Below are 7,350 nucleotides of genomic sequence, written 5' to 3' on the forward strand. Positions count from 1 at the left end.
GGCAGACCCGACTGATGCCGAGGAGGAGACAAAGGTGGACAGTCCCAACAACGCAAATCCGGAAGGTGGTTCTTGGCCGACATGTGCAAGTTGCGGGAAGCTATATTTTGGAGTTTGTCTTCAGGCAACTGGAGCATGTTTCGGATGCGGTGAGAGAGGTCATCGTATTAAGGATTGTCCCAAGGTAAAAGCTAGAGATGATAAGAAGAGATGAGAACATGACATCCGGAGTCGTTTTGGGAACAAGGTAAGCGAAGTTTGGGGACCAAACTTCTTTAAGGGGGGAAGGATGTAACAACCCACATTCATGTCCTAGTAATGTTTGAATGCATTTATATGTTTTGCCATGTTAAGTTTGCATTCATGAATCTTGTCTTGTTTTGCTTAAGTGTTGCTTGCATGCTTTGTCCCTTCCCTGCTATGTTAAGCCTAGATCATTCCAAGCCGAGGTCATCTTCAGTCTAGAATTATCTTGGAACCCCTTTATTTGACCTCCACCTTCGCCTTGACATATTGGCCGAGATGTCATTATCTAGGCCGAGGTGTTCATCACCAAGGCCGAGATGTGTATTATCTAGGCCGAGATGTTATATTTGCACCTAAGTGATCTTGTTCTGGTGTGGTATGACCTAGACCGAGGTGTGGCACATCTAGGCCAAGGTGTGGCACAGCTTAGTCAAGTGTTGTCCTTCCTAGCCAAGGTCATTGTCACGTTAGTTGCCGAAGCTTTGTCCTTAGCCGATGTCATCACTTGCCGGAGTGCCTTGCCGGGTAGCTTGTTAGATACACTTTGTCATAGTCTTGTCTTGTCAATCTATCACCTTTTTGAGGAGAGCCAACCAGCCGTTGCCACGTGTCCGAGCTGAGTGTTAAGCCAGCCGGCAGAAGGAGAAACCTATCATTTGTTATATCTTTGTTTTGAAGAGGAGAGAGAAGCTCTAGGTGAGGAAGAGGAGTTCTTAAGAGAAGGTAGATTTCCAAGCTTGATCCCTAGAGATCGAACCGTTAGATCCGTGTTCTAAGGTTAGATTCTTGATTTGCTCATGTTGTTCTTTATGTTCATGTTATTGCATTGTATGATTTAATATGATTTGTAAGCCATGCATTGCTTTGATATAGCGATCCCGGTTGTCCCTTTGTTGTTCTGTTGTACTCCGGACTCAGTTCCGTGGAGTTGGCAGTTATATCTATCTTGTTATCATCCTTTAATTCCATTTGTTCGGGTTTTAGGATGTATTGGGCAGAGTTGTTACAGGTTGGTTAGGCTTTGGTTTCAATTCTTTGTTGCCCAGTTTTGAGGAGGTCCGCTCAAGTGGGTCTTCTTGTGCTCGAGCGGAGATTGCACGCTCCCAGTATTTTGGTGCTCTGCAGAACTTCTACAGGCATGTTTTTCATGCTCGAGCGGGTTTCTTTGTGCTCGAGCGGTGGCGCTCGAGCGGGTACTCTGGCGCTCGAGCGGGTAGTACTTTTTAGTGTAAGTTCTGGGAGGGAAAAATCTACGCTCGAGCGGACTGGTTTTCGCGCTCGAGCAGATGTACTTTATTCTTGTATCTTGGCGCTCGAGCGGGCCTTATTGCACTCGAGCGGACCTAGTTTTTTGTTCTTGACGCTCGAGCATTGTGTTCTCCGCTCGAGCGAGAATGTCGTATATCAGTTGGCAGCTAGGCATTTTAAAATCACTTTTTACATTCTCTCTCTCTCTCTCTTGCTTTCTAAAAAGACATTTTGAGAGTTCCTCTCTCGAGAAACTCCCTTCTCTCTAGGGTTTGATCTAGTTAAAGTGTTTCCTTTTCCTACGGCCTTTGTAAGAGTTGGGTTGATCGTCGAGGGCTACACTTTGATCTGAAAATATTGAGTTTTGGAGCACGTTGAGTTTCTTCACCTTCTTTCCTTGAGCTCTGAATTTGAGGTAGGGATTCTTACTCACTCTTATGGTCTTTGACATAGACTTTTGGTTGTTTTGATAAAGTGTTGAAGTTGGGTAAATTTTGGGACTTAGGGTTTCAAAATGTTAAAAGAGGATTTGTTATTTTGAGTCTAAAATATGTATTGTGGGTTCAAAATAATGATATCGTTATTGGTTGTTGATATTTAGACCATTGGGTCAATATTTGGAAATCGGGTGGAAAACCCTAATTTTGGGAAAGTTGTGACTTTATGGAATTGAGTTGGAAATAATGAAATTGGTTTATTATATGGTTGAATAGTGGAGTTAGATTTATTAATCGCTCACTTTTGAAAACATTGATATTTTATCTGTTGGAGCTTTTATTATCTGTTTAGAAATAATTGCTTGGGCTACCGGTGGAGGGTAGTTTGATTGTTGTAGACAATGCATGATGATTAGGCAAACTAAAACTAATCAATTGGATATGTCATAAAGTATGACGGTTGATAGAATACATTAACGTTATGTATTGATTGATTGTGTATATGACCTTTGTGTATATACGTTGTGTGTGTGGGAGGAGATAGGGGATGTACTCCACGGTTTAGGGGAATATAGGGAATGGACCTCTAAACCGGATGTTGTTTGGGAGGAGATAGGGGATGGACTCTACTGATACAGCTCATATGTGTAGACACCCATTTTTGACCGACCTTAAGACTCAGATGTCACTGATTGAGCGCTTGGTGATGTTGCATAATGTGCTCGTTCAGAAGTTTCAGAGTTGCGGCCGTGAGCCCTGCCTCCGGACTTCCGAACCCTCTTCTGTGCCTTGTCTCGGTTTGCGAACCGGACTCGTTTTTCTCTGTTTCTTTTCCTGAGGGGAGGGAGAGGTCCAGTAGACCATCTCTCAATGTCCGCAGGCTACATTTGGTGGCCGTAGGCCATTTTTCCCATTTCGGAGTCCGGTTTCCGGTTTTCGGAGCCGTCAGGCCGTGTGCCTCGGTTCGGGACCGCTTAACCATCTCCTATTGCTCCGATTTTTGGCATACTCCTTATTTTCTCCCTTTTGAGGGACACTGGGGTCTGACAAACCCACTTCGTGACCAAATGCCACTTTCGATGCTTAACAGCCCATTTTCGGGACCTCGAACTGCGCGTTTTGGCCCCTGAGCATTCGTTTTGCAACGGTTTTCGTTCATTTTTGGCAGGTACCTCTGTTTTATCACCGGAGAGGTCACTGAAGGGTGGGAGGCCAGCAATTGTTGCAGCAACCAGTTATACATCCTCCGACGCCCTCTGGCGCCCGTTTTTCGCACTTCCGGGCTAATGTTGAACACCTTGGACCCATTTTCTTGAACTTTGAACCACATATTTGTGATGTACACACATGGGAGGACCCTAAAAGTTGGTGGCCGGCCATTAATGTTACTTGACCCTTTTGACCCCCTCCTTCCGGGCTAATGTTGAACACCTTGGGCCCATTTTCTTGAACTTTGAACCACATATTTGTGATGTACACACATGAGAGGACCCTAAAAGTTGGTGGCCGGCCAGTAATTCCACCTGACCCTTTTGAACCCCTCTTTCCGAGCTAATGTTGAACCCCTTGGACCCACTTTCTTGGACTTTTAACCACAGGGTTGTGTTGTACACAGATAGGAGGACACCATCAGTTGGTGGCCGGCCACTAAATCCGATTGACCCTTTTGACCCCTAGCCGGCCGGCTAGGGGGTGTGGCCGGTCGGCCACCTGCAGCAAAAGTAACAGGCCGGCCGAGCTCCTTGCACTGTGCACTTTACAGCTGTGGAGCTTTATCCCCCAGAAAATATCTTTATCCGGGGGATATTTTGTGGGGGAAAGTTGCTCTCCTTTTCCCCCACCTTTACACCCCCTTTTTGGCCCTTATAACCAGCTGGTGGCTTCACTTGTAGGGGTTAGAAAAATTGCTCTTCAAGCTTCCATACACAAAGCCATTTCTATACCTCTCATTTCCTTGAAAATTCCTAAGTCCCTAAACACCATTTCTTCTACACCACCAAGCTCTACCATCACCACCTCATTTCCAGCAACAAGGAAGGCTTCTCAAAGGCTAAAGGAGCTGCAAATTGGTCCAAGAAGCAACAAAAGCTTTAGTCTTCAAGGGTGAGTAACACTTCTCCTCTCTTGACCCTTTTTCTTGATCCATTTGTAAGCCCCACATGCTTTTTGTTTCAAGCTCCGGCCCTAACTGAAAGGGGCCTTCTTTTGAGCTCATCTTCACTTTTCATTAAGGGCTCAACCCTGTTTGAGCCCTCCATGATGCACTTGCTTCATTGATCCTCTTATATGTCATAATCTTGCATGCTATTTTTGGCCCATGATTAATCTGTTTTTGAGCATGTTGTAAACTGATATTAGGCTTATTTTGAGCCCCTCTTCAACATTGAAGAAGGGCTCAACACCATTTGGGACTTCCATGTTGTACTTACCTTTATACTCCTCTTTTCTTCCCCATTCTTGCATGCAATGGCAGCCTACCATGCTTTTGTTTTTGGCCATTTTACAGTTCTGAAAAAGTGCTTATTTTGGTCCATTCTTCATATTTCATTTAGGTCCTTTCATGGTTTGGGACCTCCATATGCCACTTCATGTTATATCTCTCTTTTATTCCCCATTCTTGCATGTTTAGTTAGCCTATCATGCTTTTGTTTTTGGCCATTTTGCAGTTCTGGAAATAGTCCTATTTTGGTCCATTCTACATGTTTTGATAAGGGTCTTTGGCTGTTTGGTGAATATTTTGCATACCTCATGTTATAGCCACTTTTGAGCCTCATTTTGCATCGCATTTCTATCATGTTTGTATACTGATTTTGAGGCTGACACACACTGTAAATATTCATATTTTTGGTCCCTCTTCAGTGTTGTAGAAGGGAATTTTTCAGTTTGGATTTTGCTTATATCACTTGCTTCATTACCCCTCTTTTGGCCCCTATTCTTGCATGCCATTTTTGCCCTACCTATGCTTGCTGTTTGGCCATGTTTATAACTGTGAAAGTGCCTTTTTTGGGACTGTCTAGCTTCTGTCTTTGCATTGCATGTCCATATTGTGCATGTTTGGCATAGCTATAGGCCATTTCGGGTGCCTAAATTCGCATTTCGGGACAATTCCATGCATTTCGTGTCATTTCGCCTCATTTCGGGACTGTTTTCCCCCATATCTTAGTGCTGAAATTCTATTAGAATGATTGCTATTCATTTTCATGTCATTTCATCGCATTCTGCCATCGCCTCGGTTTGCGTGCCCGTGTGCACGCATTTCGAGGCACCTCATTTTTATCCGCCGACATCCTATGTGAGTGTGGCTGAGGCTCACTCGTGTTGGTATAAGCCCACATCATCATTTCATGTCATTGCATCGCATTTTGCCATTGCCTCGATTTGCGTGCCCGTGTGCACGCATTTCGAGGCACTTCATTTTTATCCGCCGGCATCCTATGTGAGTGTGGCTGAGGCTCACTCGTGTTGGTATAAGCCCACATCATCATTTCATGTCATTGCATCGCATTTTGCCATTGCCTCAGTTTGCGTGCCCATGTGCACGCATTTCGAGGCACTTCATTTTCAGCCATCGGCATCCTATGTGAGTGTGGCTGAGGCTCACTCATGTTGGTATAAGCCCATATCACATTTTCATATCATTCGCATTGTGTATGCCATTTTCTCGGTTTGCGTGCCCGTGTGCACGCACTTCGAGGCATCTCATTTTCATAGCATAGTGCATACTAGGTTGTATCTTAGATCACATTCTGTCATTTTCTCAGTTTGCGTGCCTGCGTGCACGCATTTCGAGGCATGTCATTCCGTAGCATTGTGTATGTTAGGATTATATCTTAGTTGCATTTCATGCATATCATGCATATTGCATCGTGTTCGGAATAGGAGTCAGCCCGGGCACGGGAAACGAGGTACATTTCGTACTCCGAGTGACGGAATGTGTCTCAATTCCCCAGTCTCCGACACTCCGGATTACCCATGATGGAGTTAGGTTTTAGCTGTAGTTTCATGTGCATTCATTCTATATTGAGTTGTGCATTTCGACTCCTCGGCCATGATGCCTCGGTATACGTGATTGGTGGCACGAGGATCGAGACATGCATATATCTGTGCAAATACATTGCTATGCCCCTTTCCTCCTCTCTGTTGCAGCAAAACGAAGAATCAGCAACTTTTTTGGGGCTTGGCACGCATTTCAAGAACAGGTGTAAACAGAGGCTAATTGGGGCATTCCGGTGGATTTCCGCGCAAGACAACCCGGACATGCATCATCCATCAGAAGCAAGGCAGTCCCTGGCTTGCATGCCAGTTTTACAGCTTTCTTAATTAATTTGTTAATTAATTAGGAATTTGTACATTATTCGGACTGTAATATTTGGACTGTAATATTCTTTTATTCGGGACTGTATATTTATTCGGACCCTCCGAGTGAGGGCACAACTGTAATAAGTGTGCGTGAGTGTGATGTATGTCTTCCAACCCCACGTCTTTCTCCCTTTTATTTATCCGCTTATGATGGTTAGATTAGGGCATATTTAAATTAGCATACAGTATGACAGCATGTTTGCATTCATTCATCTGTATTGCATGCACCGGGCTCGGCGCATCATACTAACTGCATTGTACTTTCAATTTCAAAGTTGAATACATGATAGTTGTAACATTTCATATGCCATCTTAGAATAGTCGAGCCTGCTATAATTGCATTTTGCATGTGTTGCATTAGGCATTTTTGTATAGTTAGGATCATGCATGATTTCTAATGAATTCCTATTTTGGCTTGGAGTACTCGGTAAGCTTTATGCTTTAGCATCCTTGCATGCGTGTGAGTGACTGCCATGAATAACATGCTTACCATGAGGCTATGTGCTTATCTGATATAACTGCCTGAATGCCTGTGGGTGAAGGTTGGGTTACTTAAATTGGAATAAATCATCAAATGTTTTAAAGCCTACCTGCGGGTAGCAAACCATTTTCAAAAACAAGCATGAAATGTTTCGTTCCAATTCAGGCGACCCGGTCTATATTTGTATACTGTGCGCATCACGTAGTAACCTAGGCTAATAATCGGAATAAGGACTCACAATGTTTTCAAAAATAGATGTCATGGTTAGTAGAGGCCGGTCTATGACCGGGCGAGCGGGGGTGCTCACGAAGTGACCTTCCCCAATCGTACCCAAGTTCCCGAGCCGAGGCAACTTTGGTGATGACGGACACGTGGCCTTTTGGCACCGAGTCAGGGTTTCCTAAATTTCTCAAAATAAAATATTTAGGTGGCGACTCTGTATCTGGCAAAGCAGTCCATGTTTGGCACTTCTTTCAAAAATCTGTTTTCTTAAAACGATTTGCCGGATTTGGACTCTTTGGTTCAGATTTAGAACCGTGACTAACGAAAGTCGAGTCCGAGCTGTAGCGAGGTCCCCCG

Source organism: Camellia sinensis, chromosome 6 (genome assembly GCF_055761805.1).
Source record: "Camellia sinensis isolate YWXY chromosome 6, ASM5576180v1, whole genome shotgun sequence".
Lineage (NCBI taxonomy): Eukaryota > Viridiplantae > Streptophyta > Magnoliopsida > Ericales > Theaceae > Camellia > Camellia sinensis.